At 55.1% G+C, this 12,062-nt stretch overlaps 1 protein-coding gene across 1 annotated transcript in view; it reads left to right on the forward strand.

Moving 5' to 3' along the window:
• Positions 1–283: 283 nt before the first annotated feature.
• Positions 284–12,062, forward strand: part of smpd3 (sphingomyelin phosphodiesterase 3) — a 144,803-nt gene continuing 133,024 nt past the window's right edge. The window contains exon 1 of the mRNA XM_059993445.1: positions 284–501. The gene's annotated coding sequence lies outside the window, so the exon portion shown is untranslated. The remainder of the gene's footprint in view (positions 502–12,062) is intronic.

Raw genomic sequence — 12,062 nt, forward strand, 5'->3', positions numbered from 1 at the left:
ATAAATAATATCCTTTCAATTTATGCAGGGCTGCATGTATTCAGGTTTGATTGTAAAGTTGGGGCATGATCTCATAGCAGACTGTTGCTGATAATCAGCTTCTCAGTAGGCCTCTGTCGACAAGCTGCCTCTCAGCTGCCATGGTAATTGTGAAGCTGTGGCAACACAGAGCCGAGGTTTGCAGGGGTGGGGGGAGGGTGCTCAGAGGCCCCGCCCCCGTGGGTTGTGCGGTGGCTCTACCATGTCTGCATCGAGAAAGCAGGAAGTGAAAACTATGTGCAGCCGTCATCAAACATACTCCTGTTCATGGTGACCATACATCTTGATCGAGCAGGCACCATGATAGGTACTCCAGCCCTCTGGCAAATTCATCAGGCACTTGGACTGCCTTAATCAGGTGCTCTGCAAACTGTGTGCAGCTTGATAAATCTAAACAATCAGTGAAGAGTGATAATCAACAACGCCCAGCAACACTACGGGAGGACTCGCAGTTCTTGTGCAGTAAGTGAAGAATGTTAGCATTAGTGCAACTCGCACAAAGATCCATTTGGTCTGTTCATTTTCAGTTACTAGATCGCATTAGCTTTTGGTCAGAGCGTCAGACACTGCGGAGATTAAGCTGTATTCTGTATTGGGGCAAGGCTTGGCTTGACATTTTTACACTGAGAACAGTGGAGGTGGATGGGACCACAGGTTGAAGGGAGCAGGAGGGCTGACACAGTTGATCTTGCAGACTGATGGCTCAGTACAGGATTCTGCTTGTTGCAGTGTAAGTACCTAGGGCAACTGAGGATCTTTTGTTCCTTGCTAGACTTCTAAAAAGTTGTATAATCCATTTCAGATGGAGTCGCTCACACTTGCTCTGTGGCAGCGCTGTCTCACCTCAAACTGGCCACCAGAGGGAGGCAGAGATGACAAGGCCAGCCTCTTCCTGTTCACCTGCCTATTAGGCTAACTATTAGTTCATGGTTATCACCTGTGACTTGTTTGTAGCCCTATATAAGTTCTTTGTCCCTGGTTTTTTTTTTTGCTCAGTTTTGGAATCATCTTTGTCTCTGTAGGAGTTTCCTGTTTTGGAGCTCTAATTAATGTCTTTTGGATTTTGATGTTGTGAGTTTTTAGGACCCTATGCCTGAATGTTGCCTGCTGAGGAACCCAGTAAAGCCTTGTTGGATTGCTTTACTCTCATCTTGTGTGAATTGCCTTTGCAGTTAGATTCACCACTATTTAGTAAGAGGGAAGTTAAAACTGAAGAATTTACCTAGTCAGCTGAGACAGATGCACTCAAATTTAGTCCACAACATCACCATCTCAATTCTGATTTCAAATTCCTCTTTAGAGCTTCCTCTTCCCTCTTGGGTAAAGGCAAAAATTCCAGCAGCATTATCCCAAGGAGAGCAGATAAGCCATTCTTGCGAATGCCCTGGGGTTGGGAAAAGAGAGTCCTCACACTTTCCCCTCTGCACTACTGCCATTATACAGATTTCCCAGTTTCAATTCTATACCTGGAGCTAGTGGGATACAGTAATCAAAAGTTGCAATTCTTTGTTGAAATTAAAATAGATGGATTGTGTCTTAAGGTACAGTAAGAAACTCTCCTGGGGCCACTGATAAGTAGAAGGAAACTGCCTTTCCCAATTTCTGTTATCAGATGCTACACATGTGGTAGCTTCAATCAGAGTAAATTACAAGCCAGAAGTTGTTAGAAAATGTTGCTTTTAACATCCTGCTGATGGAATTGGTTCTCTCTTAAAAGATTGGTGTAGAATGTTCAAACTGAAAATACTTTGCATTAACAAAGAAATAACAGAAATGGCTGCACTTGTAGTATAATCATGTTCAAGCTTAATTGTAATTTAACCATACATGAATACCTGTGAACACAGTCAAATGAAACAACGTTAGTCTGAGGCCAAGGTACAAAACACAGTGCCAATGGTTATTCACAGTACAAGGCACATATAGGACAATAAAATTCAGTCATACACAAAACATTGTACAAATCCCGGAGACCATGATTGCTGCAGCAGTTTGCAGTTGAAAACAATACATCTTGTCTTCTGCTAACTGAACACCAGAGAGCTGCACCAACTCCAGCATGGATGTCTCACCACGCCACGTGATACCACCTCCGACATTCCGGTGAGTGTACCGACTCACCACGCGATACCACCTCCGACATTCCAGTGAGTGTACCGACTCACCACGCGATACCACCTCTGACATTCCAGTGAGTGTACCGACTCACCACGCGATACCACCTCCGACATTCCAGTGAGTGTACCGACTCACCACGCGATACCACCTCCGACATTCCGGTGAGTGTACCGACTCACCACGCGATACCACCTCTGACATTCCAGTGAGTGTACCGACTCACCACGCGATACCACCTCCGACATTCCGGTGAGTGTACCGACTCACCACGCGATACCACCTCTGACATTCCGGTGAGTGTACCGACTCACCACGCGATACCACCTCTGACATTCCGGTGAGTGTACCGACTCACCACGCGATACCACCTCTGACATTCCGGTGAGTGTACCGACTCACCACGCGATACCACCTCCGACATTCCAGTGAGTGTACCGACTCACCACGCGATACCACCTCCGACATTCCGGTGAGTGTACCGACTCACCACGCGATACCACCTCCGACATTCCAGTGAGTGTACCGACTCACCACGCGATACCACCTCCGACATTCCGGTGAGTGTACCGACTCACCACGCGATACCACCTCCGACATTCCGGTGAGTGTACGGACTCACCACGCGATACCACCTCCGACATTCCGGTGTGTGTACCGACTCACCACGCGATACCACCTCCGACATTCCAGTGAGTGTATCGACTCACCACGCGATGCCACCTCCGACATTCCGGTGAGTGTACCGACTCACCACGCGATACCACCTCCGACATTCCAGTGAGTGTACCGACTCACCACGTGATACCAACCCCGACATTCCGGTGAGTGTACCGACTCACCACGTGATACCAACCCCGACATTCCGGTGAGTGTACCGACTCACCACGCGATACCACCTCCGACATTCCAGTGAGTGTACCGACTCACCACGCGATAACACCTCTGACATTCCGGTGAGTGTACCGACTCACCACGTGATACCACCTCCGACATTCCAGTGAGTGTACCAACTCACCACGTGATACCACCTCTGACATTCCGGTGAGTGTACCGACTCACCACGCGATACCACCTCCGACATTCCAGTGAGTGTAACGACTCACCACGCGATAACACCTCCAGCATTCCAGTGAGTGTACCGACTCACCACGCGATACCACCTCCGACATTCCGGTGAGTGTACAGACTCACCACGCGATACCACCTCCGACATTTCAGTGAGTGTATCGACTCACCACGCGATGCCACCTCCGACATTCCAGTGAGTGTACCGACTCACCACGCGATACCACCTCTGACATTCCAGTGAGTGTACCGACTCACCACGTGATACCACCTCCGACATTCCGGTGAGTGTACAGACTCACCACGCGATACCACCTCCGACATTCCAGTGAGTGTACCGACTCACCACGCGATACCACCTCCGACATTCCAGTGAGTGTACCGACTCACCACGTGATACCACCCCCGACATTCCGGTGAGTGTACCGACTCACCACGCGATACCAACCCCGACATTCCGGTGAGTGTACCGACTCAACACGCGATACCACCTCCGGTATTCCGGTGAGTGTACCGACTCACCACGCGATACCACCCCCGACATTCCGGTGAGTGTACCGACTCACCACGTGATACCACCTCTGACATTCCGGTGAGTGTACCGACTCACCACGTGATACCACCTCTGACATTCCGGTGAGTGTACCGACTCACCACGCGATACCACCTCCGGTATTCCGGTGAGTGTACCGACTCACCACGCGATAACACCTCCAGCATTCCAGTGAGTGTACCGACTCACCACGCGATACCACCTCCGACATTCCGGTGAGTGTACCGACTCACCACGCGATGCCACCTCTGACATTCCGGTGAGTGTACTGACTCACCACGCGATACCACCCCCGACATTCCGGTGAGTGTACCGACTCACCACGTGATACCACCCCCGACATTCCGGTGAGTGTACCGACTCACCACGCGATGCCACCTCTGACATTCCGGTGAGTGTACCGACTCACCACGTGATACCACCTCCGACATTCCGGTGAATGTACCGACTCACCACGCGATAACACCTCCAGCATTCCAGTGAGTGTACCGACTCACCACGCGATACCACCTCTGACATTCCGGTGAGTGTACTGACTCACCACGCGATACCACCTCCGACATTCCGGTGAGTGTACCGACTCACCACGCGATGCCACCTCTGACATTCCGGTGAGTGTACTGACTCACCACGCGATACCACCTCCGACATTCCGGTGAGTGTACCGACTCACCACGTGATACCACCCCCGACATTCCGGTGAGTGTACCGACTCACCACGCGATACCACCTCCGACATTCCGGTGAGTGTACCGACTCACCACGCGATACCACCTCCGACATTCCAGTGAGTGTACCGACTCACCACGCGATACCACCTCCGACATTCCAGTGAGTGTACCGACTCACCACGCGATAACACCTCCGACATTCCAGTGAGTGTACCGACTCACCACGCGATACCACCTCCGACATTCCGGTGAGTGTACCGACTCACCACGCGATACCACCCCCGACATTCCGGTGAGTGTACCGACTCACCACGCGATAACACCTCCGACATTCCGGTGAGTGTACCGACTCACCACGTGATACCACCTCTGACATTCCAGTGAGTGTACCGACTCACCACGCGATACCACCTCCGACATTCCGGTGAGTGTACCGACTCACCACGCGATACCACCTCCGACATTCCGGTGAGTGTACCGACTCACCACGCGATACCACCTCCGACATTCCGGTGAGTGTACCGACTCACCACGCGATACCACCTCTGACATTCCAGTGAGTGTACCGACTCACCACGCGATACCACCCCCGGCATTCCGGTGAGTGTACCGACTCACCACGTGATACCACCTCCGACATTCCAGTGAGTGTACCGACTCACCACGTGATACCACCCCCGACATTCCAGTGAGTGTACCAACTCACCACGTGATACCACCCCCGACATTCCAGTGAGTGTACCGACTCACCACGTGATACCACCTCCAGCATTCCAGTGAGTGTACCGACTCACCACGCGATACCACCTCCGACATTCCGGTGAGTGTACCGACTCACCACGCGATAACACCTCCAGCATTCCAGTGAGTGTACCGACTCAACACGCGATACCACCTCCGACATTCCAGTGAGTGTACCGACTCACCACGTGATACCACCCCCGACATTCCAGTGAGTGTATCGACTCACCACGGGATACCACCTCTGACATTCCAGTGAGTGTACCGACTCACCACGTGATACCACCTCCGACATTCCAGTGAGTGTACCGACTCACCACGCGATAACACCTCCGACATTCCAGTGAGTGTACCGACTCACCACGCGATAACACCTCCGACATTCCAGTGAGTGTACCGACTCACCACGCCACGTGATACCACCTCCGACATTCCAGTGAGTGTACCGACTCACCACGTGATACCACCTCCGACATTCCAGTGAGTGTACCGACTCACCACGCGATACCACCTCCGACATTCCAGTGAGTGTACTGACTCACCACGTGATACCACCTCCGACATTCCAGTGAGTGTACCGACTCACCACGCGATACCAACCCCGACATTCCGGAGAGTGTACCGACTCACCACGCGATACCACCTCCGACATTCCGGTGAGTGTACTGACTCACCACGTGATACCACCTCCGGTATTCCGGTGAGTGTACCGACTCACCACGTGATACCACCTCCGACATTCCGGTGAGTGTACAGACTCACCACGCGATACCACTTCCGGTATTCCGGTGAGTGTACAGACTCACCACGCGATACCACCTCTGACATTCCGGTGAGTGTACCGACTCACCACGCGATACCACCTCCGACATTCCAGTGTGTGTACCGACTCACCACGCGATACCACCTCCGACATTCCGGTGAGTGTACCGACTCACCACGCGATACCACCTCTGACATTCCGGTGAGTGTACAGACTCACCACGCGATACCACCTCTGACATTCCAGTGTGTGTACCGACTCACCACGCGATACCACCTCCGACATTCCGGTGAGTGTACCGACTCACCACGCGATACCACCTCCGACATTCCGGTGAGTGTACCGACTCACCACGCGATACCACCTCTGACATTCCAGTGAGTGTACCGACTCACCACGCGATACCACCTCCGACATTCCAGTGAGTGTACAGACTCACCACGCGATACCACCTCCGACATTCCAGTGAGTGTACAGACTCACCACGTGATATCACCTCTGACATTCCGGAGAGTGTACCGACTCACCACGCGATACCACCTCCGACATTCCGGTGAGTGTACCGACTCACCACGCGATACCACCTCCGACATTCCAGTGAATGTACCGACTCACCACGTGATACCACCTCCGACATTCCGGTGAGTGTACCGACTCACCACGTGATACCACCTCCGACATTCCGGTGAGTGTACCGACTCACCACGCGATACCACCCCCGGCATTCCGGTGAATGTACCGACTCACCACGCGATACCACCTCCGACATTCCGGTGAGTGTACCGACTCACCACGCGATACCACCTCCGACATTCCGGTGAGTGTACCGACTCACCACGCGATACCACCTCCGACATTCCGGTGAGTGTACCGACTCACCACGCGATACCAACCCCGACATTCCGGTGAGTGTACCGACTCACCATGCGATACCAACCCCGACATTCCAGTGAGTGTACCGACTCACCACGTGATACCACCTCCGACATTCCGGTGAGTGTACCGACTCACCACGCGATACCACCCCCGACATTCCGGTGAGTGTACAGACTCACCACGCGATAACACCTCCGACATTCCGGTGAGTGTACCGACTCACCACGTGATACAACCTCCGACATTCCAGTGAGTGTACCGACTCACCACGCGATACCACCTCTGACATTCCGGTGAGTGTACCGACTCACCACGTGATACCACCTCCGACATTCCAGTGAGTGTACCGACTCACCACGTGATACCACCTCTGACATTCCAGTGAGTGTACCGACTCACCACGCGATACCACCTCTGACATTCCGGTGAGTGTACCGACTCACCGCGCGATACCACCCCCGACATTCCGGTGAGTGTACCGACTCACCACGTGATACCAGCTCTGACATTCCAGTGAGTGTACCGACTCACCACGTGATACCACCTCTGACATTCCAGTGAGTGTACCGACTCACCACGCGATGCCACCTGTAGCATTCCGGTGTGTGCACCATCACACCACACCACGCGATGCCACCTGTAGCATTCCGGTGTGTGCACCGTCACACCACACCACGCGATGCCACCTGTAGCATTGCGGTGTGTGCACCATCACACCACACCACGCGATGCCACCTGTAGCATTCCGGTGTGTGCACCATCACACCACACCACGCGATGCCACCTGTAGCATTGCGGTGTGTGCACCATCACACCACACCACGCGATGCCACCTGTAGCATTCCAGTGTGTGCACCATCACACCACACCACGCGATGCCACCTGTAGCATTCCGGTGTGTGCACCATCACACCACACCACGCGATGCCACCTGTAGCATTGCGGTGTGTGCACCATCACACCACACCACGCGATGCCACCTGTTACATTCCGGTGTGTGCACCATCACACCACACCACGCGATGCCACCTGTAGCATTGCGGTGTGTGCACCGTCACACCACACCACGCGATGCCACCTCTAGCATTCCGGTGTGTGCACCATCACACCACACCACGCGATGCCACCTGTAGCATTCCGGTGTGTGCACCGTCACACCACACCACGCGATGCCACCTGTAGCATTCCGGTGTGTGCACCATCACACCACACCACGCGATGCCACCTGTAGCATTCCAGTGTGTGCACCGTCACACCACACCACGCGATGCCACCTGTAGCATTCCGGTGTGTGCACCATCACACCACACCACGCGATGCCACCTGTAGCATTCCGGTGTGTGCACCATCACACCACACCACGCGATGCCACCTGTAGCATTCCGGTGTGTGCACCGTCACACCACACCACGCGATGCCACCTGTAGCATTCCGGTGTGTGCACCATCACACCACACCACGCGATGCCACCTGTAGCATTCCGGTGTGTGCACCATCACACCACACCACGCGATGCCACCTCTAGCATTCCGGTGTGTGCACCATCACACCACACCACGCGATGCCACCTGTAGCATTCCGGTGTGTGCACCATCACTCCACACCACGCGATGCCACCTGTAGCATTCCGGTGTGTGCACCATCACACCACACCACGCGATGCCACCTGTAGCATTCCAGTGTGTGCACCATCACACCACACCACGCGATGCCACCTGTAGCATTCCGGTGTGTGCACCATCACACCACACCACGCGATGCCACCTGTAGCATTGCGGTGTGTGCACCATCACACCACACCACGCGATGCCACCTGTTACATTCCGGTGTGTGCACCATCACACCACACCACGCGATGCCACCTGTAGCATTGCGGTGTGTGCACCGTCACACCACACCACGCGATGCCACCTCTAGCATTCCGGTGTGTGCACCATCACACCACACCACGCGATGCCACCTGTAGCATTCCGGTGTGTGCACCATCACACCACACCACGCGATGCCACCTGTAGCATTCCAGTGTGTGCACCATCACACCACACCACGCGATGCCACCTGTAGCATTCCGGTGTGTGCACCATCACACCACACCACGCGATGCCACCTGTAGCATTCCGGTGTGTGCACCATCACACCACACCACGCGATGCCACCTGTAGCATTCCGGTGTGTGCACCGTCACACCACACCACGCGATGCCACCTGTAGCATTCCGGTGTGTGCACCGTCACACCACACCACGCGATGCCACCTGTAGCATTCCAGTGTGTGCACCATCACACCACACCACGCGATGCCACCTGTAGCATTCCGGTGTGTGCACCATCACTCCACACCACGCGATGCCACCTGTAGCATTCCGGTGTGTGCACCATCACACCACACCACGCGATGCCACCTGTAGCATTCCGGTGTATGCACCATCACACCACACCACGCGATGCCACCTCTAGCATTCCGGTGTGTGCACCATCACACCACACCACGCGATGCCACCTGTAGCATTCCGGTGTGTGCACCATCACACCACACCACGCGATGCCACCTGTAACATTCCGGTGTGTGTACCATCACACCACACCACGCGATGCCACCTGTAGCATTCCAGTGTGTGCACCATCACTCCACACCACGCGATGCCACCTGTAGCATTCCGGTGTGTGTACCATCACACCACACCACGCGATGCCACCTGTAGCATTCCAGTGTGTGCACCATCACTCCACACCACGCGATGCCACCTGTAGCATTCCGGTGTGTGCACCATCACTCCACACCACGCGATGCCACCTGTAGCATTCCGGTGTGTGCACCATCACACCACACCACGCGATGCCACCTGTAGCATTCCGGTGTGTGCACCATCACTCCACACCACGCTATGCCACCTGTAGCATTCCGGTGTGTGCACCATCACACCACACCACGCGATGCCACCTGTAGCATTCCGGTGTGTGTACCATCACACCACACCACGCGATGCCACCTGTAGCATTCCGGTGTGTGCACCATCACTCCACACCACGCGATGCCACCTGTTGCATTCCGGTGTGTGCACCATCACACCACACCACGCGATGCCACCTGTAGCATTCCGGTGTGTGCACCATCACACCACACCACGCGATGCCACCTGTAGCATTCCGGTGTGTGCACCATCACACCACACCACGCGATGCCACCTCTAGCATTCCGGTGTGTGCACCATCACTCCACACCACGCGATGCCACCTCTAGCATTCCAGTGTGTGCACCATCACACCACACCACGCGATGCCACCTCTAGCATTCCAGTGTGTGCACCATCACACCACACCACGCGATGCCACCTCTAGCATTCCGGTGTGTGCACCATCACACCACACCACGCGATGCCACCTCTAGCATTCCGGTGTGTGCACCGTCACACCACACCACGCGATGCCACCTGTAGCATTCCGGTGTGTGCACCATCACACCACACCACGCGATGCCACCTGTAGCATTGCGGTGTGTGCACCATCACACCACACCACGCGATGCCACCTGTAGCTTTCCAGTGTGTGTACCATCACACCACACCACGCGATGCCACCTCTAGCATTCCGGTGTGTGCACCATCACTCCACACCACGCGATGCCACCTGTAGCATTCCAGAGTGTGCACCATCACACCACACCACGCGATGCCACCTGTAGCATTCCGGTGTGTGCACCATCACTCCACACCACGCGATGCCACCTGTAGCATTCCGGTGTGTGCACCATCACACCACACCACGCGATGCCACCTCTAGCATTCCGGTGTGTGCACCATCACTCCACACCACGCGATGCCACCTGTAGCATTCCAGTGTGTGCACCATCACACCACACCACGCGATGCCACCTGTAGCATTCCGGTGTGTGCACCATCACTCCACACCACGCGATGCCACCTGTAGCATTCCGGTGTGTGCACCATCACACCACACCACGCGATGCCACCTGTAGCATTCCAGTGTGTGCACCATCACACCACACCACGCGATGCCACCTGTAGCATTCCGGTGTGTGCACCGTCACACCACACCACGCGATGCCACCTGTAGCATTCCAGTGTGTGCACCATCACACCACACCACGCGATGCCACCTGTAGCATTCCGGTGTGTGCACCATCACTCCACACCACGCGATGCCACCTGTAGCATTCCAGTGTGTGCACCATCACACCACACCACGCGATGCCACCTGTAGCATTCCGGTGTGTGCACCGTCACTCCACACCACGCGATGCCACCTGTAGCATTCCGGTGTGTGCACCATCACACCACACCACGCGATGCCACCTGTAGCATTCTGGTGTGTGCACCATCACACCACACCACGCGATGCCACCTGTAGCATTGCGGTGTGTGCACCATCACACCACACCACGCGATGCCACCTGTAGCTCCACACCACGCGATGCCACCTGTAACATTCCGGTGTGTGTACCATCACACCACACCACGCGATGCCACCTGTAGCATTGCGGTGTGTGCACCATCACACCACACCACGCGATGCCACCTGTAGCTCCACACCACGCGATGCCACCTGTAACATTCCGGTGTGTGTACCATCACACCACACCACGCGATGCCACTTGTAGCATTCCGGTGTGTACACCATCACACCACACCACGCGATGCCACCTGTAGTATTGCTGTGTGTGCACCGTCACACCACACCACGCGATGCCACCTGTAGCATTCCGGTGTGTGCACCATCACACCACACCACGCGATGCCACCTGTAGCATTCCAGTGTGTGCACCATCACACCACACCACGCGATGCCACCTGTAGCATTCCAGTGTGTGCACCATCACACCACACCACGCGATGCCACCTGTAGCATTCCAGTGTGTGCACCATCACACCACACCACGCGATGCCACCTGTAGCATTGCGGTGTGTGCACCATCACACCACACCACGCGATGCCACCTCTAGCATTCCAGTGTGTGCACCATCACACCACACCACGCGATGCCACCTGTAGCATTCCGGTGTGTGCACCATCACACCACACCACGCGATGCCACCTCTAGCATTCCAGTGTGTGCACCATCACACCACACCACGCGATGCCACCTCTAGCATTCCGGTGTGTGCACCATCACTCCACACCACGCGATGCCACCTGTAGCATTCCAGTGTGTGCACCATCACACCACACCACGCGATGCCACCTGTAGCATTCCGGTGTGTGCACCATCACACCACACC

This window comes from Hypanus sabinus, chromosome 17 (assembly GCF_030144855.1).
Source record: "Hypanus sabinus isolate sHypSab1 chromosome 17, sHypSab1.hap1, whole genome shotgun sequence".
NCBI lineage: Eukaryota > Metazoa > Chordata > Chondrichthyes > Myliobatiformes > Dasyatidae > Hypanus > Hypanus sabinus.